General features: G+C 38.3%; 1 protein-coding gene across 7 annotated transcripts in view; it reads left to right on the top strand.

Moving 5' to 3' along the window:
- The first annotated feature begins 6,013 nt into the window (after nt 1-6,013).
- Nucleotides 6,014-25,021, top strand: part of FER (FER tyrosine kinase) — a 468,208-nt gene continuing 449,200 nt past the window's right edge. For 4 of the 7 annotated variants that reach the window (XM_069540597.1, XM_069540596.1, XM_069540595.1 and 1 more), the window contains exons 1-2: nt 6,014-6,115; nt 21,436-21,581. The gene's annotated coding sequence lies outside the window, so the exon portion shown is untranslated. Of the gene's footprint in view, nt 6,116-6,815; nt 6,900-9,093; nt 9,463-21,435; nt 21,582-25,021 lie in introns of those variants that run through there. The other 3 variants (XM_060009043.1, XM_060009041.1, XM_060009045.1) reach the window with 3 other exon arrangements.

Below are 25,021 nucleotides of genomic sequence, written 5' to 3'. Positions count from 1 at the left end.
TCCTGGAAATTTCCTTCACCATCATTCTATGCATTCCCCTTTCCTTTCTCCAGTATTGATCCATGTCTTCATCTCTCTTTTTTCAATCCCTCTTTTTGGTGGAAAATACTTTTAAGTAACTTCCTAAGAAGAGGTTTCATAGGAAGAAAACTTTCTGAGATCTTGCATATCTGAGGATACCTTTATTTTGCTGTTAGACTTGATTGATGGTTGGGTTTATAGGAAATTCTAAATTGTAAATAATCGCCCTTTGGAATCTAAAGATATTGGTCTATTTTCTTCTAGTTTCCAGTATCATTGTTGAAAAGTCCAGTGCCATTCTCTATTATCATGCCTGATTTTTTGTCTACAATCTGTTATTCTATTTGAAGCATGTAGGGAATTTTCTTTACCTCTGCTATTCTGATATTTTAGGATTATGTGAGTCTTTTTCATTTATTTTTCAGACACTCACTAGATCCATATGATTTGGAAACACACTTCTTTCAGTTCTGCGGAAATGCCTTTCTTTGATAATTCCACTCCTCCTCCGTTCTCCTCCTTTTCTTTTTTTTATAACTTTTACAGTTTAGCTGTGCAATCTCCTGGATTGATCCTAAATTTTCTTTTATCTCATATTTTTCAATTGTATTTTTGATCTTCTTTTGAGACTTCTCAACTTCATTTTGTCATCTACTACTGAATTTTAAAATTGATTTTTTAATTTCCAAAACTCATTTTTTTCCCTCTGAATATTTCTTAAAAAAAAAAAAGAAAAGCATCCTCTTTTTATTCATAGAATTTCTTTCTTTAATGACATTGCTCATAGTTCTGAAATTTTCGTCAGCTCTCTGCTTTGGTTTTGTTCAACTCTCCCCTGCCTCTTCCCATAATTTCTTCTGTTTGTTTTGGTGTCTTATTTTCATGACTGTGGGTTTCCTCAAAAGTGCAGTGATTCCCCAAATGTCTCCTCATATTTAAGAATGACAGAAGCAACCTGCATGCTTGGAACTTGTGGATTGGCAGACTTCATTTTTGATGTGATTAGGCAAGGAATCACAATGTTGGAAGATTGTCCCCTCCCCTCCACTACTCGTGAAAGTATTTTCCTTGGGCAAGTCAGTTGTTTCCTCAGAAAGTGTTGACCTTAAAAACAAAAGCGCCAGGGCTTCCCTGGTGGCGCAGTGGTTGGGAGTCCGCCTGCCGATGCAGGGGACACTGGTTCGTGCCCCGGTCCGGGAGGATCCCGCATGCCGCGGAACGGCTGGCCCGTGAGCCATGGCCACTGAGCCTGCGCGTCCGGAGCCTGTGCGCCGCAACGGGAGAGGCCGCGGCAGTGAGAGACCCACGTACTGCAAAAAAAACCCCCACAAAAAACCCCGAAAGAGCCAGCTATTTTACCAGTTAAATAAGTTTATTTGGGAATAGCAGAGAATTTCAATTTGGGACAAGCAAATTGTGGTAAACCATAGGCAAATCTGGAGAACCAAGGAGAGAGACTTGCTTTTTTAGAGAAGGGACGAAATTGGGGAGGCTGTGGTGGTTCTTCACAGGCTGCAGGTAGTGCAGCTTGTTGTTGGGTCAGAAGGCTACAAACTGTGGTGAGTGATACCTGCGCGAGAGCTCCCCCTTCAGGGCTTCCCAACTCCACTTTAAATGAGGTTTCACACACATGAAAGGGCGCTCAACATCACTGATTATTACAGAAATGCAAATCAAAACTGCAATGAGATATCACCTCACACCTGGCAGAATGGCCATCATCAAAAAATCTACAAACAATAAATGCTGGAGAGGGTGTGGAGAAAAGGGAACCCTCTTGCACTGTTGGTGGGAATGTAAATTGATACAGCCACTATGGAGAACAGTATGGAAGTTCCTTAAAAAACTAAAAATAGAACTACCATATGACCCAGCAATCCCACTACTGGGCATATACCCTGAGAAAACCATAATTCAAAAAGAGTCATGTACCATAATGTTCACTGCAGCTCTATTTACAATAGCCAGGACATGGAAGCAACCTAAGTGTCCATCGACAGATGAATGGATAAAGAAGATGTGGCACATATATACATGGAATATTACTCAGCCATAAAAAGAAATGAAATTGAGTTATTTGTAGTGAGGTGGATGGACCTAGAGACTGTCATACAGAGTGAATTAAGTCAGAAAGAGAAAAACAAATACCGTATGCTAACACATATATATGGAATTAAAAAAAAAAAGATTCTGAAGAACCTAGTGGCAAGACAGGAATAAAAACACAGACGTAGAGAATGGACTTGAAGACACAGGGAGGGGGAAGGGTAAGCTGGGACGAAGTGAGAGAGTGGTATGGAAATATATATACACTACCAAATGTAAAATAGATAGCTAGTGGGAAGCAGCCACATAGCACAGGGAGATCAGCTCGGTGCTTTGTGACCACCTAGAGGGGTGGGATAGGGAGGGTGGGAGGGAGATGCAAGAGGGAGGGGATATGGGGATATATGTATGTATAGCTGATTCACTTTGTTATACAGCAGAAACTAACACAACATTGTAAAGCAATTATACTCCAATAAAGATGTTAAAAAAAATTGCATTTCTTAGCACGGTGCTTGGCATATGGCAGGCAGTTTTTAAGTTGGGAGTGAATAGGTGAGAACTGAGAGAATGGTTGAAGAACTAGAAAGATTCTTACTCCTTTCAGAGATCTGAGTTCCTTAAAACTCACACACACAAACACATACACACACACACACACACAATGTTGTATAGCAAACAATTCTATTTTTCAAAACCAGACTTTTATTTAAAGCTACTTTCTGCACATATGTAATAACAAATTCATAAACCACATCTTTCCAGATTTAGATTTTCTTTGTATAAAGATAGAGAAATCCTAAGGTTCTTGGAAAAGATATGCCTTGGTGAAGCAATCCCCAAAGTTGTATTTTGGCTTTGTCTAACCATATAATGCATAAACATTCATCGATTTCTTTCATACTGATTTGACATATACCACAGTATTTAATATTTATAGAAAATTAATTTCTTTTATATTTTAAGAGGTTTACTCACATATGTTTAGTTTGTGCAGTTAACAGTCATTACAAAATACATACCAAACATTAACTTTATTATTTCTGACTCAAAATGTATTTTTAGTTCGGCAACACATTATCATCTAATGTGAGGTCATTTTCGAGAACAAATTAAAAACTAGAAACTAATTACTTTAACTTCATAGTCTTGATATTTTAGGCACAGGTATTTTTTGTGGAATATAAATAAAAACAAAATGTTCTTCCAACCCAGAAATTCTCTCCACAAATGCAGTGGAGAAATAATACTTTTCTTATTGAATAAGCATTACACCAGAATGTGATGCATATTGCAGGCAATCTGCAAAGAGACTGCAAAGACAGAAAGCAATCTCACCCTTTTATACAGCCTAGCAGATACAACCCATTACGTATGTTTTCAAGATAAACAATAACTAGTCATCAAGTAATAGGCCTTGATAACATTGCACACATAATTCATCTTGACTTTATTTCCTAATTGGGGTGACCATCAGAGTTAGCTAATAAGCATTATCCACAGGAAAAACAAATGTCTCATCTTTATGACAGAAGGTAGTTTCGCAACTTGGAAAAATTTGCCCACAAAGTTAGGTTCCTACTACCCCATAGAAACTGGGAGAGAGGGGTGCTATCTCTCTCTCTCTTTTATTTGAGGTATAATTGACATATAATATTACAATAGTTTGAGGTATACAACATAATTCCATATTTGTATATATCTCTAACTGATCACCACAGTAATTCTAGTTAGCATCCATTACCATATATAGTTACATAATTTTTTTCTTGTGATGAGAACTTTTTAAGATCTACTTTCCTAGCAACTTTCAAATATGCAATACAGTATTATTAACCACAGCCATCATGCTATTACATTCCTATTTTTTATTTTATAACTGGAAGTTTGTATTTCTTGACCATTTTCACACATTTCACCCACCTCCCACCCCCTGCTTCTGGCAACCATCCATTTGTTCTATGTATCTATGAGGGTTTTTTGTTCTGTTTTTTTTAATTCCACATATAAGGGAGATCATATGGCATTTGCATTTCTCTGTGACTTATTTCACTTAGCATAATGCCTTCAAGGTCCATCCATGCTGTTGCAATGGCAAGCTTTCATTCTTTTTTTAAGGCTGAATAATATTCCATGCTGTATATATATGTATACCACAACATCTTTATCCATTCAAGGGTGCTAGCTCTCTTGACATTTGCATTTCAAAGAGATAGTTCCCAGGTCCTTGAGAAACACATTTCTGGGATATAACGCTAACAAAACACAAAATGACAGAGACCTATCCAGTCTTCAAAATAATTCATATACATTTCAAAGAGATGAAAAAGTATACAACAATTACCAGTTTTCTAAGGCAAGTGCTCTAAGAAAGGGAAATCCCTTCTTCCATATCCAATAGGGAGAATTAAGCTTTTTTAAAAAAAATTTTTGTCTTTACATTTGTCTAATTGGTTATGTGTAACCTTTGTAATTTTACTTAACCTTTCTCAACAGTAGAATAATTTAAGAATAAAATAAAAGTTCTTTTAGGCTTAAAAAATACAAATAAACAATTAAAACCCCCATAACACAATGGAAAAAAATAAAATTCTTGTCTTTACAGCACGTTTTGGTTTCTTTAAAAGAGTAGACATGAAAAGTCCCGTTTAAAATTTGTCTATGTGTAGGGGCGTTCACTACAGTAAAATAAATTACTTTGTTTAGAAAGTATTAATTATGAACTAATTATTCACTCTTCTTTGGCTCCCATTGTAATACACAAGTTTTGGAGGAGGCGGGTCGAGATAGGGTTGACCTTAGAATTTGCTCCAGGCAAAGAATGTGGTTCAACCAATGCAATGTACGATACAATGCCTTAGAGTCGGCTACAGAAACATACCCTGCAATAGTGACTAATAACACCTATCATACTGTTACAGATCACCTACGTCTCTTTGTTTAGCTCAAATTACTCATTTTCCACTAAATTCTTTTGGTGAAGGACGCTTCAGAAACAACCCTCACTGGACGAGCAAACCAACTTCGGTTCTTCACGCATGCTAGACTCTGGAAGAGGTAAGAACTTACTACAGGAGACTACTCACAGGACCTGCTGTACACTTTTTAATAGCATCCATCACAATTCCAGCATTGTCTAACCTGTTTTTTAAAGAAGGTCTCAGGCACTGGGAATTACAAGAATGAGAAAGACACTGTTCCCGCCTTTCAGGCACTTCAAGCCGAAAACTACTTTAAAAGAATCAACGTTACAATAGATGCAAGTAAGATACACAGTAGAAGTGACTGATTCGAAGGGGTGAAGGATGCGTATTTAGGGGTGGAGGGTCCGCGACCCCAAAGCCGCTTCCGTTCCCGGAGATTTCAGCTCCCGGGATCACCCAGCACCCCGCGGGCACAATTAACATTTTAATCACGTCTCCGTCCCCATCCTCCGAATTCCTTTCCGGCTGCCGACCCGCCGGGTATTCCCTTCCAGGCGGCCCCAGCTTATCACCCCCGGCCCGGCCACTTCCCGGCCGCGGCCAGGCGAGCCTCCCCAAGTTTCCTGTGACGCCGCCGCCCGCCTCCGGCCGCATCCCGCCCACACTCCCACCCCGGCAGCCCTGGACACCGGCTAGAGAGGAGCGAGTTACAGGGACGAGGAGAGCTGAGCCACCAGGAGGGCCGCGCGACCCCACCCAAGCTGGGGAGCGAGCCCGGAGGGCGGCGGCCGACGCTCTACGCCTCCCCTCGCCACGCCCGCAGCCCCCGGTCCGCGCGCGCCCACCGGGCCTGGTGCCCGAGTCCCACCCCTCCGGGGTCCAGGCCAATCGGCCGCGCCCCGCCTCCTGGGAGGTGGTGGAAGAGGGGGTTGGGGGTCGGGAGGCAGTGCCCGCCTTCGGCGGGTGCCCATTGGCTGAGACCTCGAGGGTGCCCGGAGACCGGAGTGCAGCTGGATTGGCCGCGGAGGCTGGTGACAGCAGCGCTCATTGGTTGTGGCGGCCCCCGTGACGCGGGGTGGCGACTGGCTCCCGTGTCTGAGGGGCTCCTGCTTGTCAGGTTCTAGGTAGGTGAGTTTCGCGCCGCCCGCGGCAGGCGCTGTTACCCGGGGCAACGCCGGGGGAGGGGGGAAGAGTTGGGAAGGCCAGCCGAGAACTGGGGCAACACTCCCTGCCCGCAGTGGGGCGCCTGGGGCTCTGCCCTGGCTGCGGCGGCTGCGCCGGCTGCGCCGAGGGCTCTTTCTCCGCCCTCAGCCATCCCCCCCCTCCTGCCCCCGGCTGCGGGGTCTCCCGTCCATCCTGCGCCCGCGGCGGCGCATTCCTGTTTGCGGCTTGGGCCGGGCTGCCCACCCGGCCGGGCAAGGCCCGCCCTTCCCACCCACCCGGGACTGGAGGCTGAGGGGGCGGGTGCCGGCGCGAGAGGGCTGAGGCGGGCGCGACGGCTCCGCCCAGTCGCCGGGTTCGGGGTTTGCGGGGTGTGGGGCGGTGCTGGGAGTACCGTGGGTACCGCCCATCACGCCCGCACCCCCTTTTCTCGGCGCGATCCCCTCGGCGCGGGCCTCGGGCTGGGCGGCCACCCCCAGTCCCTAGGTGTTACCTCCCCAGCCCCTTCCTACCGCTGGGGCCTTGCGGTCTCCCTGGACCGGCACAGTCCGCCCCCAGCTCTTCTCTCGTGTCAGCTTCCCCACCCCCTGCTTTTATCCCCCACCTTCCGTCCCTACTCCTGTCTTGGCCAGGAGTGACCCTCAAGAGATAGTGTGAAGCTAGCGCAGGCGGGGCAATTTCTGTTCTGTTCTCTTTGCCATTTACGGTTGAGGAGGTGTTTGGAGTCACCTTCGGGTCAGCTTTCTGGTTAGTCTCCTTTAGGATCAACTTTCTGAAACACGCTAATTGAGTTGGTTTTGGTAGGGTGGTACGTCTTGCACAAATTAACTGTGAAGCTGTCGCGTGTGTGTGTGTGTGTGTACATTTGTGATTTTGATATATAGTGTTGTGCAGTGCAATGTCTAATAATTTATTAAGGCTGGCACTTTCATTTTCGATTGCCTTATGGTTAAAAAACCTTAATCTTTTTTATTCATAAGAAGCTGCATATATTCGTAGTAGTCTCACTGTAAATTTGACATAAATTACTCTGGGTGTAGTGCCGTTTTTTTCTTTCTCCAGATGTTTTAAAATACTAAAAAAGTTTCTTAAATGGAGTAAGCGATATAAAAGTGTAACAGAAAAATCAATAAGAATAGACCAAATCTATTTTAGTGATTAAAGACTAGAAAGTACTTTTCCACCTATGGAATGGGGACAGGATTTTTAAAAACTATTGCAAAGTATAATTATTTCACTGTGCAGTGTTGTCCTGGTGTATCTATCTATATGGGCTTTAGGAAGACATACTTGTGAAGAGCCACACATTTGTCAGTGAATGCAAAGGAGGGCTCAGTGTATGTTTTGTGATCTGGGGAATCTTTTCTGCTAGTTCTCTTGAGCCAAGTGAACTGTTTTCAAAGGTACTGGAAGTATATTAAGGGAGTACATAGGCATACTTGGAAACCTTTCTCCAGTTTCTTCCATGAAAGACCTTTGGCGAAGATCTGTTTCTCTTCCATACTGATGGTTGGCAGCGTTAAATATATACCATGTAAAATTATTTAGGGTCCGGTTAATGCAGCTTCTGCACTATTTCAGAGTTTGATGTCAGTAGTTGAAGGAATAATTCAGGCTTTTGGTAGACCCTTCCTTTTTATTTCATCTTCAACTGTTATGTAGCTATAACTCTGGTCTGTGAACATTTCACATTTGCCTTTTTTTTCCTCCAGTATTTCATTATGAAAAATTTCAAACAATGTAGGCAGGTTCAGTTGTGCTGTAAATACTCACCATCTACACAGAAATAACATTTTCAGGACAGCTGTTACATGGCATATACTAAGGAACAGAGGAACTGAAATTATCAAGTTTGAAAACCAGCATAAATATGTATCAAACCAAAATATTGTAAAGTGCTTATTTCCGTTCGTAGATGGTAATAGTGTTTATAAAAACTGTAGTAATTGAATTCCATGAGACTATTATAAAGCAGTCCTGTGAGTAGGAAGTCATTATCTTTGTAAATCAAGGCCTTGGTGAGTTAACTGTGTTTTGGTAATCAGAAAAAAAAGAAAATCTAATGAACTTGTTATACAAATAAAAGTCTTGTTTTAAAATTGGACTCTTGTGTTAATAGATTATAGTTTTCTACTTGATTTTTAAATGAGCGTCTTCTTTTGAAGACAGGTTGAAGGGACTATCAATTATGCACTGTTTCGGTAACATACTTAATAAATTGGGTCAATCTTATGTATGTTGTTTTGGAATAAGAATGTGTTTTTGTAATGGAAAAAGAAAGCTTACAAATGTGAACTTCTTTTAGTATAACTTTTCCATGGAAAATGAAGTAATTTAGAGAGATTTAAGTTAATTTTAATAGGACTTAAAACTATCTTGCATGTTGTTTCATGGTGTTGCTAAAGGAGTATTTTAATACAGAACTTCAATTTGTGATAAAAAGAATAAGAAACTGGTATAAATTAATTCACATATGTGTATATTATATTTATAATTTTCCCATACTAAGGAAATTCCTGCACTCTTCTTTAAGTATGTGAATCCTGCTTTTCAGTTTTAGTATGCCCTAAATCTGTTTTTCATACTTTGCTCAGTTAATAACTAATTTCTGAAATAGTGAAATTGAGCTATGTCTCAGAATTTATAGATCTTTGGATTGCCTCATTATTATTCTTCCGTATCTCATTTGACTTTGGCATGCTTATGTGTGGTTTATTTTTCATGCCATGCCATTGAGAGATAGAAGGGAACAAGGAGGTCATAGTTTTGGAAATTTGGAAGGAATAAGATGTTCAGATACTTTTTAATCAAAGCTCCAACTCCCCCCCACCCCCGCCCCGCCTTCCTCCCTCTTTCCTTTTTTCTTGCTCTCCTGTTTTTATTATAAAAGTTAAATGCTTTAAAATCAATTCAGAAAACTATACAGAAAAAAAGTCATCAGTAATTCCACGATAGTTAATGTTTTGAAATAACTGAAACTTTTGTTTCTTCTGTAACACTCTACCAATCATTGCAATTTTATGGTCTTCATTGCAGTGTGTCAGCACTTACATCTAAACTTGGAGGAGTTCCTGAACTTGAGACTCAGTTAGCCTAAATTAGAAGAAGTCTCCAAAATCTGGAGGAAAAATGGAAAATAATCAATAGAGGACAGATTAGAGTCAGAACAAAAGAATCAGACCCAAGCAATTACCCACTTTTTCTTTTTTCTTAAGTATAAATATAGTCCTAGTTGACCATATGAAACTGCTGTATGACTGACAAAATATGGAGCCTCTCAGGTTTTTTCTTTGGAATTCAAAGTGTCCAGGTAAGATGAAGTTTACTTAGTGCCTTTCTACAGAAGTTTTCGGATATTTCTACTTGGGGGCGATATTTCATATTCAGCTTTTAAAAAATCTAATGTCATGCATGATTTGGAATTATTTCCTAAACATTAATTTATACTTATCAAACTATGACTAATTTTTAGCCTATACAGTATCACCGTTCACTATAAGCTTAATATTGTCTCCTCCTTTAGAAGATTTTAATTAGAAGACTGAAAAGTTCAATGTGTGTGTTTCTTGTGAGATAGCAGGGTATAGTGAAAAGAAGAGTCATTTATTTTGGAGCCAGATAGTCTGGGTTTCAGTCAGAAATTAGGATTTTCTTTTGTGGGATCTTGGGCAAGTTTCTTAATCTCTTTACACCATAGTTTCCTCATCTGTAAAGTGGGGATGATATAATTGCCTCACAAGGTCATTATGAAGAAGAAATGAGACAATTGAGGTAAAATGACTGAATTTAGGGAGTGTTCAGCATTCACATTCAGTTACTTTCATGGTAGTTTTCATTTCATCTCTTCTAGTATTACTGTGTTTATTCTACGATCCTAAAAGTCCCTAAGTTTTAGACTTCGGAAATTAAAATAATGTACATTACGCTTACTTAAATTGAATGATATTTACATTTGTACAAACCAAATAATTAGAAATATCTCAGATTAGCAGGGTTTTTTTTTTTTTTTTTAGCTCTTGGGTTACTGTATCTCAGTAGCAATAATCAGAAATTTACCTTAACTGATTTTTACCTCAAAATATGTCCAGTTTGTCTGAATTCCTGAATTATTTTTCTTTCACATTAGATTATCATCTGTTGTTGGATGGTTTCCCTGAATTCTTTTCCTTTGAACCACAAATATTTGCTTAAAAGTGGTACAGAAAAGCTAAATGTTACCTTCTTAAATCTCTAATGCTCCCTGCCGCCTTAAATTACATTTACTTAATCTGTTTAAAAGTTAAACTTTATTTTCAAATGTAATAATACACAAAACTCTTAATTGAAAGTTTTCTGTCTCCTACAGAAATCTCCTATATGATTGTTTTTTAGGGAGCAACATTTTACAGATATCCCTATTTCAAAATGTGTGTTCAGTAAGTATGGGGTTCTGATTCTTAAAGAACACACACTTACAGTTTAAATGCACAGACCAGCCTATAGTTATTGGGTGTTGTGAAGCAAGCACTGAACTGGAAAAAGTTAGGATTGGAACTAGGTAGTCCTTATTGTCTCATCCAGCAGTAAAACAAAGATTTTGTGATCTAAGTCAATGATTCTCAATATTTTTTCTACCCAAGTACAAGATATGTACATGTGTGACATATTCTAATACGTAGTTTTCTAGTATGCCCTCTGTAATTCCATCTTACCCTCCCCCACTCTAGGAAGCATATCAGAATGCAAGTGATTGAGAATGACACTGTTATAGGGATAAACTTGAATCTACTCTGATTTATTGAGAAAAGTGAGTCATTAAAAAAAAGGTAAATAACTATTATTAGTAACAAATACTTGAGACACACCTTATAGTACTATCATTGAGACCCAAGTTATTTCTGCATTTTCCTGAAACGAATGCTTCTTCACTTTTTCTTATCAGTGTTGTAATGCTTACGTAAGAAGAGATTACTAATTTTATGTAATTGATAGTGAAGAGCCTTACATTTTAAAGTCAGAGTAAATAAAATAACATTATCATAGAAAAATTGAAATTAGTTTTCCAGTATAAGTTATTTTACTTGCAGAAAAGGTATTTCCATAGTGGGACAAATGGTTTTAGGAAAAGGGGAAACTCTAAATAGTAGAATATTTATATTCTAGGTGTTTAGTATATAAAAATGCTCTTTACAGTGGCTCAGTCAGAAAAATTTCTTTAAAATTACATTTCTGTGAATGAAATTGCTCTTGAATAGTTCATCCTACATAGAAGTAGTATGTATAATATACAGTTTGAAGTGAAGACTTAGGAAGACTATGTTCATTAGACCCTTAGCATTAGCAAGTGGTATTTCTTGAAATGTTTGTGGACCTAGGATATAACTACCTTCATAAAATACAGATTTAATTGAAAAATTTAGTTGATCTCTTCAGACCCTTAATGATTCTATAAACAGGACTCTGTCATCAAAGTTGTTAAGCAATTTTTTTGCTTCTAAAATGAAGGCTGGATGATTTTCATTACATCATTAGTATACATGCAGAGTTTCTTATTGTTGGCTTTTTTGCCCTGGGGTTTGTAGAACAAGAGTGTTTTTGGCTTTATCGCAAAGCCTGCTGCACTGTCACAAAGTTGAAAAGTTAGTTGTTGGTCACTGTAATGCTTGATGCTTGCTGCTGTTTCTTGGTCATGGTTTGACAGGAGTTGGACACTTCAGGAGTTTGTGTCCCTTCTACTCTCTGTATGTCTTCAGCTTGGAAAGATTTCCCAAGCTTCTCCTGTCAGTTGTTGGAACTTTTTGTTAATTTCACGTTATACCAAGAATAATGCATTTGACTCTTCTACCAATATTCAGTTTTGGTAACAAATGGTTCAATAGCCACCCTAGCAGCCACATGACTTCTTACTTCGTGAGAATGTTTATACAGTGCTCTGACTTTGTCTTGAATTATATTTCCTTCAGAATCACATGCTTTCTATATACATTCATATACAAGTTAGCCATCATTTCAACTTTCAGTAAGGTTTTAAAATTTTGCTTTGGTAGGAGCAAAGGAAACATTTTAAGCATAACCTTTTTGTTTGTTTTAGTATACAGTCTGTGGTGTATGGTGGACTTTCTAATGACACTGATCCAGTCACTGTCACATTTCTTATCCATTCTGAATTTACTGCAAATTTATATATTTTGGTTAAGTACCATCACTTTGTCAGGCCTCTTTACTTTCTATGTATTAAATAAATTGGCAATAGTAGATTAATTAAAGGGAACTGAACAGTGCAGTTGTATCAGATAAGTTTTAATGACAAATAACTTGATGATCATTATCCTGATTATTTATAAACAATTATGTTGGACAAAGGATAAGAATTTTCATCTAGATTTATATATAATAGAACTTTTTGCAAAGCAGGAGGCTGATTTCTTTCTCTTACCAATAGTTATGTGTGTGTATATATGTATATATATAATATATTGTATTATGATTATTTATGCATAGCCCTTTTTTATCCCCTCCTCAACATTTCTAAGGAAGAAACAGTTTCTGTCAGTAAAAGTTTTTGAGTAAATTCAGATATTGTTATGGGGGAGAGGCATTGACATTTCTTTAGTGCCTGCTAAAAATGTTAGGCATTTTTGTACATTTGTTTTTATTTTCATCACAGCCCTGTAGATTGGGTAGCTTGTATTTTCTTTTTGTGATCTGGAACCAATCTTAGGTCATATCCAAGGAGATTTAGCTATAAAGTGATACCTGGGATTTAAATTTAGGTCTTTGATATGCTAAATCTCAAATAAATGAAATGATAAAAGTCTAAACATAGTGAACTATTAGCAGTCCTGGACTTAATATTTTCAGTTTCAATTACTTGGGAGTGACTCTAAAAGTCCATTTTGAAGTATTTGAAGTTTTGCTGAATAATTTCCTCTTATTGGAAGTGAGACCCTAAGATATGCATGACCTCACCTAACTGCCCAGTGTCTACATCTCACCTTGACTTTGTTCTCAGTGTGAAGTTATCCTGTATAATAACTTTTGTCAAGTGATAAAATGTTGCTTCTTTGTAAAAATTTTCCTGAAAAAGAAAGCCAGCTGCTAGAAGTGAAGAAAAAGTAGAGGCCTAAGAAAGTGGTAGATCTTAGCCAGAAAATAGGCATTTTTCAATATGTTTAAAAATGGAATGTTGAATCCAGTGAGTCTGGATGTGAATCAATCTACCACACCTTCTAGGGAAACAAAACTTGCCTTGTGGAGCATTGTTATTGAATGTTTCAGCTCTGTCAAAAATTCTCATGGGGGCTTCCCTGGTGGCGCAGTGGTTGAGAGTCCGCCTGCCGATGCAGGGGACACGGGTTCGTGCCCCGGACCGGGAAGATCCCGCATGCCGCGGAGCGGCTGGGCCCGTGAGCCATGGCCGCTGAGCCTGCGCGTCCGGAGCCTGTGCTCCACAACGGGAGAGGCCACAACAGTGAGAGGCCCGCGTACCGCAAAAAAAAAAAAAAAAAAAAAAAAAAAATTCTCATGGTTTTTAAATTTCTTGAAAATGTCAGGGGTCTTATATTCATAAATTCTATCCCATTTCCCTTCTCTCTCACACTCAACAATAATATTGAAAGAGATTTGACTATTTGTAAATAGCTGCTACTTTCTAGAAGTTAATGTCATTCTGACAAATATCTTAAAATACTAAAATAAACAATAGTATTCTCACTTAAAAGATAATATGGGTGTCCTTTTCTGAGTTTCACAATTAATTATAACAGTAGTAGCTAGTGAGTGGTGATGGTCTCTTTCTAAGGTTATGATGTTCTATTAATATTTTGGAACCAATTTACCCCATCACTGAAACTGGCAGTCTAAAATTGAAGTGACTTAGCTTAGAGACACTTGCTATTACATGTCCTTAAGGTAGCTTACATTGTAAAAATAACGCAGAAATGTTCTATGCTATACAAGAGGCAAGTTGTTGCAGGAATGGGACAGAGAGGAAGAAGGTGTGAGATTCTTCTTTTTTTGGTTATTCAACAAATGTTAGTAGAATACTCACTTCATGTAAGGTCTTACTTTATGGCTACAGATAATTTTAAAGCGTAGAGAAGTTTCAGACTGTTTTCTTGAGAGAGAGAGTAGATGTAGTGGAAAGAGCATGACTATTAGAGCTAGACCCATTTAGGGTTGCATCTGTGCTACCTGTAATTAGTTGTATGAATTTAGGCAAATAATTTAATGCTTATATCTTCAGTTTTTTTTTTTTTTTGGTTTGAAAACTAACCCCAGTTTTGTCTAACTGGTAATGATACTAGATTTTTAATACCTTTCAGTTGCATGAGACTAAACCCCTACTCACAGTATCTTAGGGCACTGGGACAAACAGGAGTGTATTCTCTTTAGGTATGGATGGATTCAAGGGCTCAGTGGCCTCAGCAAACTCAGTGGCTTTCTCCTGTGTTAGATATGCTCTCAGGTAGGATTTCTCCATGAGGAGCTCCCTGATGGTTTACATTCTTTCAGTTTAGCAAGCCCAACATAAAAAACACTTTTCCTACTCATAGTTTTAGCAAAAGCCCTGGGATTACATCTCATTGAATGAGTTAGGTCATGTTTCCATCTTTGATCCTGTGGTCAGGGGAATAGTATATGATGATAGGCCAGGTCTGGATCACGTGTTAACTATTGGAACTGGGAATAGGAAGTGTGGTCAGCCACGTGGTCTGAACCTTGTGGACTGAGAGTCAGGGTTGGTGGTTCACTGAAAGAAAGAAGGTACTGTTACCATGGGAAGTGGGAGTTGATGCTGGGCAAGCATAACCAAAAGACATTCACTGTAATCCTCCTAGTGTGCATCCATGTCCTCCCTCATATATAAACCCTTGAAAAAATGCCCTCATCTAATATAATGCAGTGTTTCACTTAAAACTTCCAGTGCATTTACCACTTGACCCCCAACAGAGGAAGACAACTCAAAGACTTGTTTAATTACTGCATCAAACTTTAAGTCTAGAATCGCTGGGTAATTTCTCTCAGTTCTGTTTGAAAAGACAGTCTCAGGGTCAAAAAACTTATGGTTAAATCATAAATATAACTAATTGTAATAAAGCCAGTATTCGGTGATAGAAGGAAGATAACATAAGGACAATAAAAACTCTTAATTAGAAAAGAAAAAAAAGGGGAAGTAACCCACAGAGATTTTCCAGTCCATGATCTGTACATATTTCATTGGTCAGACAGAGGTGGCAAGGACTCTGCCTGGGCAGTGGAATAAAATTTTTTTTTTTTTTTTTGCGGTATGCGGGCCTCTCACTGTTGTGGCCTCTCCCGTTGCGGAGCACAGGCTCCGGACACGCAGGCTCAGCAGCCATGGCTCACGGGCCCAGCCGCTCTGCGGCATGTGAAATCTTCCCAGACCGGGGCACAAACCCGTGTCCCCTGCATCGGCAGGCGGACTCTCAACCACTGCGCCACCAGGGAAGCCCAGTGGAATAAGATTTTTGATTAGCCAACATGGCTGTCTCTTATTCTACCACCCAGGAAGATCTTTGTTATTTCTCCTCCTGGTCACAGCCAACATGGGTATTGAGAAGAATTCCCTTACTGGGGCCTGCACAGTTTTAGCAGCCCTTTTGCTATTGATGAGAGCTTGGAGTCCAGGAGAACATCTTGAGGGCTGAGCAGTAACAAATCTTTGTTGGGAGTTTCTTAGTCAATACAACTTTCTTATAAACTTAGTAGGTTTTTGATTTATTTGTATTTGACCAACAGTCTCCCCAGTACCTAAAGCCCAAAGCCTAGTCCTTGAATCAAACTATTGCCCTGGTATGTCTCTAAACAACTTTGCCACCCTAATTCAGTGAGTAGTTCTCCAACAGGGGACATTATTTTATTTTATTTTATTTTTACCTCGGGATATTTGGCAATGTCTGGAGACATTATTATTATCACAATAGGGGGTGGTGGGGTGAGTAGGCAGGTGTCACTGGCATGTAGAGGTAGTGCCCAGGGATACTGTTAAACATCCTGCAATGCACAGGACAGCCTCCCACAACAAAGAATTTTCCAGTTCAATATGTCAATAGTACTGAGGTTTGGAATCAAGCAAATCCTAGGCTTCTCAATCTTCATCTTGGCCTCTGTCTCTAGGCCATTCAGAGCAACTTGTTGAAGTAACGGTGCACAATTGGTTTGTTCCTGCTTCCAGGCTGTAAATACATTTTTGGCTAGGATGGTTGGGGAGGAGCCCAGAGCACCAGGCTTTCCCCACCTTTTATTTTGTGTGGTTAAAGACCCAAATTTTAGTTTAGGGATATTTGATTTTCAACCATGTAAACTGCAAGATAATCAGCTGTCTTGAATTTGTAATGAAAGACTGAAAAGATTTTCCTTTTATTAAGACTTCACTCAAAGTTTGCTTTTCTTTTGAGGGGCCTTACTGAAGACTGCTGCATAGTAGGCAATATACCAACATCCTGACATTTTTACTAAGTGCCCTTCAGTTCCATCCTTACTAGGCAAGTAGTCTGCTTTTTTTTTTTGAGGTGGGAATTTACCAGATGTTTTGCTTATTATGGATTGGTCACTTCTCACCCTATAATACAGGGATACCAGATTCCCTTCATTTTCTTTTATTGACTCAATCAGTTCTACACTTTAGGGCTGTCATTTGTAATCATTGATTTCCAGCATAAATTTTTATATTTGTCAGTCTTCTTTTGTATGCCAGTGATAGAAATTCAGTTAAAAAATCAATCCTTCCCATCTCTGTAAGTGGCAACTCCATTTGTGTTAATGCTCAGACCCCAAACCTCGAAGTTATCCTTGACTCTTTTTCTTTCACCTCCCCAATACAATGTTTCAGTATATTCTGTTGGCTTCAAAATATATCTGACATCTGACCAGTTCTTATCACCTCTACTTGGGTCACTCTGGTTCAACACCATCTTCTCTCTCCTTCTACATAACTCCTAGCAAGTCTCCCCACTACTACTGGTACTCTCAGAATATTTGCCTCAGAATACTAATAACATTCTTTTGAAATGTAAGAGATTACATCACTTTTTCTCAGAATCTTTCACTAGCTTCCCGTGTAACTCAGAGTACAAGCTCAAGTCCTTAAAATGAGCTAGTTTTGTGGTCCTGCTCTCCCTCCCTCCTGAGGATCTTTCTCTGAACTCAGATTTTACGGTTGTCTCCACCGCTCACCCCATGTAGGCCTCCTTGGTCTTCCTTAAGTAGGTATTTTGACTTACTGTTCCCCCAGCCTGGAATGCTGTTCTCCAGATATCCATATGACTCACTTCCCCATCTGCTCTAGGTCCTTGCTGAAATAGGACTTCCTCTGTAAGTTCTTTGATTACCGAACAGAAATCTGAAATCTCCTACCTCCCCCATACTTGTTACCTTTTCCCACCTTTTCCTTCATTATAGCCCTTATCCTTCTCCTGCTTTTTCTTTCTTTATAGCCCTTATCACCACTTAGCACTTTGCATTTTACTTACTTATTTTGTATTTTTTTCCCTCTCTCTAGAATATAATCTCCATGAGGGCAGGAATTTTTGTCTCTGTTGTGTGTGTGTGTGTAGGAAAATTCATGACACATATTTTAGTAGGCTTCCAGCAAATATTTGTTGAATGAATTAATAAATAAGCCAAAATAGTTTATTGCAACATGTAATTGATAATTCTAAAACACTGATGAGAACACCCTGCAGAGGGAGAGAGATTACTCATTTAGCAAATCTTCTGTAGGGGAGAGGGGGAAAGTGTCATTAGATTTATTAACCTAGACTATAAGTCAATATAAGTATAAAAAATATGAAGTAACGGGACCCCTTGGTGGCACAGTGGTTAAGAATCCACCTGCCAATGCAGGGGACAGAGGTTCAAGCCCTGGTCTGGGAAGATCCCACATGCTGTGGAGCAACTAAGGCCGTGCGCCACAACTACTGAGCCTGCACTCTAGAGCCCGTGCTCCGCAACAAGAGAAGCCACCACAATGAGAAGCCCGTGCACCACAATGAAGAGTAGCCCCCGCTCGCCACAACTAGAGAAAGCCCACGTGCAGCAACGAAGACCCAACACAGCCAAAAATAAATAAATAAATTTATATATATATCAAAAAAAGGCCAAATCTATTCTAAGATAAATAAGGCTTTAAAAAAATATGAAGTAACATAAGAAATATAAGTTAAATAATATAAGTAAATGTCTTACAGGGAAGGGAACCAAAGGGCTTTATTTCTCATTGGAGGTCTCTATCTTTAGGGAGATATTGTTTCTAGTTTCTAAGTTTGTCTGTTATGCAAATACCCTTGTAGTACCTTTTGCTTAGAAGGCTCTGACTGTGCAGGAACTTGAGAAATCCAGAGAGAATTCTTTCCCATTAATAATTCTGCATTCCAGCAGCTACATCTGAACTCACCTGAACTCAGACGTGATTAAACCTAGAGATAAAATGTTTTCAAAGTTTTCTCCGTTTCTCTTGTCATCCCTTGGCACTTCTTTGGGTTGGCTCACTGTCAAATAGGTACTTACTGTGTTCTTTCAGTTTAGCAACCTCAGCTGAAAGTTTTCTTTCTGATTAGGTCCTGCAAAATTTTGGGATTGAGTCTTATTGGTCCAATTGGGTCACATGCTCATTCCTGAACCACTGCTTGGGGCAGGGAATATGCTGATTGTCCAGACCTGGGCACCTATTCCACCTGCACCTATTCCAGGAACTTCCTGTTTATTTCAGTAACTTGAGAGTGGAAAGGATCAGTGCCACACAAACTACAGTGATTGACAATAGAGAAGGGTGGTTCAACAGAAGAAAATTTAAATGCTGCTACCAAAAGGAAGGGAGTTGAAAACAACACAGGTCCATCACTTACACTCACATGCAACTCACACTCATTTTGTTTTGAAAGCTTAGACTCTTACTGTATGTAGGCATTCCTGCCTGATCTATTTATCACCTAACATCACATCATGAATAAGAAATTTTCTTTGAAAACATAATTTTAAATGGATATAAAATTAAATTTAAATTCATTGCTTGATTTTAGATATTTGGTTTATCAGAATTAGATTTTGGTTTATCAGAATTGGGATGTTACCTATTGGAGAAGTAGGAGAAGTAGAGATCAGAAGGAGAAGTAGGGCCAGGACTGGGGTGAGGCAAAAGAGATGCCTGGGACACAAAGTGTACATCGATACTCACTTTTAGGGTCATGCAACTGCAGGGTGGCACTTGCATGACCCTGAGAGTGAGTGTCTGTAAATTTTGCACCCTGGGCACCTCTCTTGTCTCACCCTAGTCCTAGTCATAATGAGAAGCACATTCAGGGAATAGGAACTATGTTTGGCTGTGAGTGTGAGTTAGAGATGGTAGCCCGTATAATTGAGCAAGTTGGTGGGAATGATTAAGGTGCACTAGACAGTAGTTATTATACATTTTCACTTGTCTATAGAAACCTTTGCTGAGCTCTGCTAAGGATGATAATACCTTTGAAGTAATACAAGGAATATAAGTTTTATTCATGGATTTATAGTAATTTGAATAAGGAAATGTTCCATTTAGAGATACTACCGAGAAAGCTGTTATTTATTTTTAACTCAAACTATTTCAAGTGGAATATTATTTTTTTCATTGAAAAATAAAAATTGTAGAAAAGACTTGAGTTAGAGAGTGTTACATAAGTAATACCTATGTACTTTGGCTAGCTTCCTTAAGCAAGACGTTTGCCACTGCTCAATGTTGGATATGAAATCCCAGTAGAATAGTTGTCTTTCTTGTTCTTAAGTCTTTGAAAATAACTTTCTGTATCATAGTGAGAGACTAGAATATGGAATTCTAGACATCTCTCAAGTTCCTTTGCTGATAGAGAAGAGAAGCTGAAAAAATTTTAAACAGATTGTCCAGTAATTTTGAGGTCTGTGTTTGAAGTGGAATTAGATAACATATGTAATGTGTGTATACTTAGGTACACATTCACTACATTTTGTTTCTTGGAAATCTGTAGTACTGTTTAATATTGGAGGTTTGATTTAAGATACTCGATTGAAAGCAGTATAGAAGTCATGATTAAAACTTCCATATTTAAATATCATTTTAAGGCTTTGACAACTTTTGTCAAAGCCTTACTTTACACCAAAGTGTACAAATCAGAGAAAGCCATAATTCCCCTTGGAATTTCATCCATTCAGTAGCCACTTGTTTGGTGGCTATAACGTTCAGGTATTGTGTAGGATGCTGGCTATATTAAGATAATAATCCCTGTCCTTAATCACGTCACAGTTTAGTGGAAGAAGAGGAATATAATAACACTTTCATTGTATGTTGATTAGGTTTCCAACCCATTCTAGCATTGAGAACCTTGTCAAATCTAGAAAAGTAAAATGCTTGTTAGGGGGAAAGAAGGAATGCTTTTGGAAACGCGTAAAAAGCTTAGAAGAGTAGGAGACGTGGAAGATATTCCTGATATACTGTGTTTGGTTAGTTTCCTGACCAGAAAGAAAGGAATAATCTTATTTCTTGGTAACATCTATGAAATGTCCTCTGATTCATGCGAAAGTCAAGGAAGCAATGACAATGACAAAGCAAGCAATGACAGGAAACAGAATAGGCAAACAGAAAAGAGGAGCTTGAAAGAAGAGAGTTGATTATAAACCAAGAAGTCAGGGTTAGAAATATGAGGGCATGAGGCAAAAAATGAGAAACTGTGACAGGGCTGTAAACTGCACATTCAACATCAGTGGTAAAGATGAGAGCCAGTGACCAAGGAACATCTTAGAAATTCTCCTAGTTTCAAGGATTGAATGAGAGCAGCCAACATCAGAGCCATGCTTTGGCATACCGAATCATGTTAGACAAAGAAAGTGGGTGTTTGCCAGGAGAATCCTTCCCAAACCTTCCCAGCCTTTGACAAAGTTTTTCTTACATAGTTAGTTATTTCTTTAGGCTGTAATATCTTAACATATTATATATAAAATATTTAAAATTTTGCTTCTTCTAATGTGTTTCAAATTTGAAATTAGTTTTATGCTGTGAAAATGGAGAAAAACATGAATTACCTCTTCAAAACTGAGGAAATAGGTTAGGGAGAATATAAAATGCATTACTTATTGAGAAAATTGTGGAAAGAAAGGGGAGAGAGTAAGCAGGGGCTGGACAAGCTAGGTAAGCATAGCATCCTGATTTTTAATGTCGTGAGCGTGATGAACTGCCAAAGTTGATTTCCAGTAGGAGCCTACCATACTCCATGTGTCCATTTTTACCTTTTTCTCTGTAGTGAACAGTTCTGACTCCTTGAATTTCTTCTTGCAGCTCATGTTTTCTGCCTAGACATATGACGATTCCCGTGAGACTTCATTGCACGTTTTCTCAAGTGTCTTCCTCATCCCTAATGTGTAATCCTTCAACATGGACCTGCTACTTTAGCTAAGATATGACCAGCAACGAATAGTAGTAAGGTAGGATTACTTTACTCTTCTTAGTAAATTACTAAATAAATTTATATATATATATACACACACACACACATATATTAATACATATATATACATATATATAGATATATTTTTTTTTTCCTCTGAAACTGTGAAAACAGTTTTGACTTGTTTTAATTTTATAGTGTTCTTTATGTTATTCTCCTACCTAGGCAGGCTACAATCATTTTATATTTGTGTTATTTATTTTTTTGCTTGGCATTTATCCTACTGCATTCTATTCCATTTGTGATTTAGTTATTATTTTTTTCAACTAACACTTACAGACAGCAGAAGCCAACTCTGTATCTCTTTCCCGACCTGTGTGCCCACCAGTCCCATATTTTCAACTGCCTTGTACCAAACTCAGTGTATTTTATTTTTCTTCTTAAACACTTACTTCTTCTGCTGGTTTTTGTATTTCCATTAATAGCATTATTAGTCCATTATCTAATATAGTCCTGTATTCATTTACCTTTTTATTCATTTATTTGATGCACATTAATAGGCTTGTATTAAGGATCAGAGAATTTCCTGGGGATTCTGGTGATATAATGATGGATAAGTTGGATATCCTATCTTTATAGCTTATATTCTAGAGGATGGGAGAGGTTAAGAACTACACTGGCAAAATAATTATGAATTGCAGTAAATTTTTTGGAGGAAAGTAAATGACTTGGAGATAAGGTGGCCGGAGCTACTTCAGATAGGGTGGTCACAAAAAACTCCTCTAAGGAGTTGGTATTTAAGGTGAAACCTATATATGAGAAGGAGCTATTTCAAGGAGGGGGTGTGTGTGTGTGGGGGGGCATGGTGGTGGTGATATTTTTGGTGGGGAAAGCATTCTCATTTGAAGGAATGGAAGAGTGAAATAAGTCAAACAGAGAAAGGCAAATACTGTGTGTTCTCACTTTTATGTGGAATCTTAAAAAGCCAAACTCATAGAAATAGAGAGTGGAATTGTGGTTGCCAGAGTCTGGGAAATGGGAGAAATGGGGAGATGCTGGTCAAAGAGTGCAAACTCCTAGCTATAAGATGAATAACTTCTGGGGATCTAATGTAGAACATGGTGAATCTAATTAAAAATACTGTATTATATACTTGAAAGTTTTTGAGAGAATAGATCTTAAATGCCAACACCACTCACACACACACACACACACACACACTCAGTTGTAATTATGTGAAGGTATGGAGATGTTAACCAACTTTATTGTGATAATCATTTTACAATGTATACGTGCATCTAATTATCACATTGTACACCTTAAACTTACATATCTTATATGTCAATAATATCTCAATAAAGCTGGGTGGAAAACAAGAAAAAAAAAGGAATAGTGGGTACAAAGACTTTGAAGGAGGAAAGAGCTTGGTGAATTTGAGGAATTTAAAAAATTGCATTGTGGCTGACATAGTAGGAGAGACGGAGATGGGTAGGAAGAAGTTATAGAAATATTCAGGGCTTTGAAGGGTTTGGCATGTAGTTTGTTTTGTTCTTAAATGATATCATCGTTTTAGCTACTATGTGAGGAATGGACTAAGTGGGCTGGGACTGAAAGCTGGCAATTTTAGGAGCTAAGGTGAGAGATAGTGGTGCCCTGATTAAGATGTTAGCAACAAGAGCGAGATGGATGGATTTGAGATGACTTTCTTTTTTTTTAGTCAAAATCTCTGGATATTTTTGGTGTGGAAAGAGTGTTACTCAAGGATGACTCCATGATTTTTGGGTTTTGAGCAACTGGGTGGGTGCTAGCATCAGGTACAGAATCTTTTTAGATAATTATCTTTCCCATTATCTCAAGGATTAGTTGTTTTACCAAAAGGGAAATTAATTATAATGCTACAAATAACATTAGTGCTGGAAATAAAAGCATCTGACAAATTTGTAATATGTACTAGTTAATACATTGTTTTGCTTTACTTTAGGTGCAAACACATAGTTTTTAATTCAATAGAAATTGAATAGATATTAAAGTAGACCTTTGCACTTCTGTGTTACTTATTTTTTCTAAGTTAATTAGTAGTCATATCTTTCTTTTGTATTTTTTTTGCTGAAGAATTTTTACAGTGTTTTCAAAAGAGAGGAGTTAATATTTATTGTTTGTGACAAGCATTTGGTTAGCTGTTTTAAATACTTTATTTTTTTTTTACAGTCCTGTGAGTTTTCCTTCTTCGCATTTGGTTATCTTTTGAGTTTTAGAGCTGAGAAGAAGTAGTTGAATAATGGGATTTTGTAGCTGGAAGGTTACCTTAGAGATCATTCACTTCCTCTTCTTTCAGCTGAGACCTAGAGAGCTTCCATGACCTGCCCAAGATCACACAGTTGATTTTCAAGTTTGCTGAGGCTAGTGCTGCTTTTACCCCTTATGCTTCTGTCAAGCTGGCATCTTCTCAAGCCATCTTCCCACCCCTTCAATATTTCATTTTGAAAATGTTCAGTGCTACAGAAAAAATGGAAAATGCGGGACAATGAACACCCATATCACCTTTCATCTGTATTCACTCATTTAATTTTTTCTACATTTTCTCTCTCTTTATCTATTTATATATTTTAAAAACTGCTAGAAACTATATTAAAAATATATATTATATTTATATTATACATAAATATAGAATATAAATTTTTAAGCGTGCATTTCCTAAGAATATGGATAATTTTCTGCATGGTTATATTATCAATATTTATATAAGAAAATTAACATTAATTTAAGAATATGTTTAATATAATGGTCCATATTCAGATCTCCCCAGTTGTCCCTAAACATTTTTTTTTGAGTTTTTTGGATTTAGGATTCAATCAGGTTTCATGCACTGTATTTGATTCTTGTCTCTTTATTCTCCTTTAATCTTGAACAGTCCCCACCTCTTTTTGTTTTTCATTATCTATCTGTATTTTCTCTTAAAATATATAGTTTGTGTATACTTAATGCCTTTCTTGAGAATTGCCTGGTTTCTGAGAACATTATTCATCCAAAACTTATTTGCAGTTTGCTTTTTCCTTCCAATTCTCTGAGGTTGCTGGAGATAAAATTGTTTATTACAAGCTTTTTTTGAAAAACATCAATCCAACTTTAAATATACTTTGGCTGAGGTTTCTACATTTGGTTGCATTAAGTTAAAGATAAAAAAAAACTGGGAAATTTATGTTGTATTCAACCCACTGGCACCAGTTGGCAATTGAAATTCATTTAAAACAACTGAAGTCTGCAGGAGTTATTCTCCCACCTACAGTGGCCCACTCCCACCTCCTCACCAGTTGATTATACCTAGGAATATATACGTAGTCACTGTGGACGTTACAAAGCTTTAGCAGTCTAAGTCTTCATCTTTGAAAAATGCACAATTTCAAGTGGGAAGTAGATTGAAATGCAAATGATATATAAGTAAGTTAGTAGAGACAATCGGAGCTAGGCACAATAAGA

This window comes from Delphinus delphis, chromosome 3 (genome assembly GCF_949987515.2).
Source record: "Delphinus delphis chromosome 3, mDelDel1.2, whole genome shotgun sequence".
Classification (NCBI taxonomy): Eukaryota; Metazoa; Chordata; class Mammalia; order Artiodactyla; family Delphinidae; genus Delphinus; species Delphinus delphis.
Note: the sequence above shows the minus strand (reverse complement) of the source record. Positions and strands in the feature narration are given on the sequence as shown.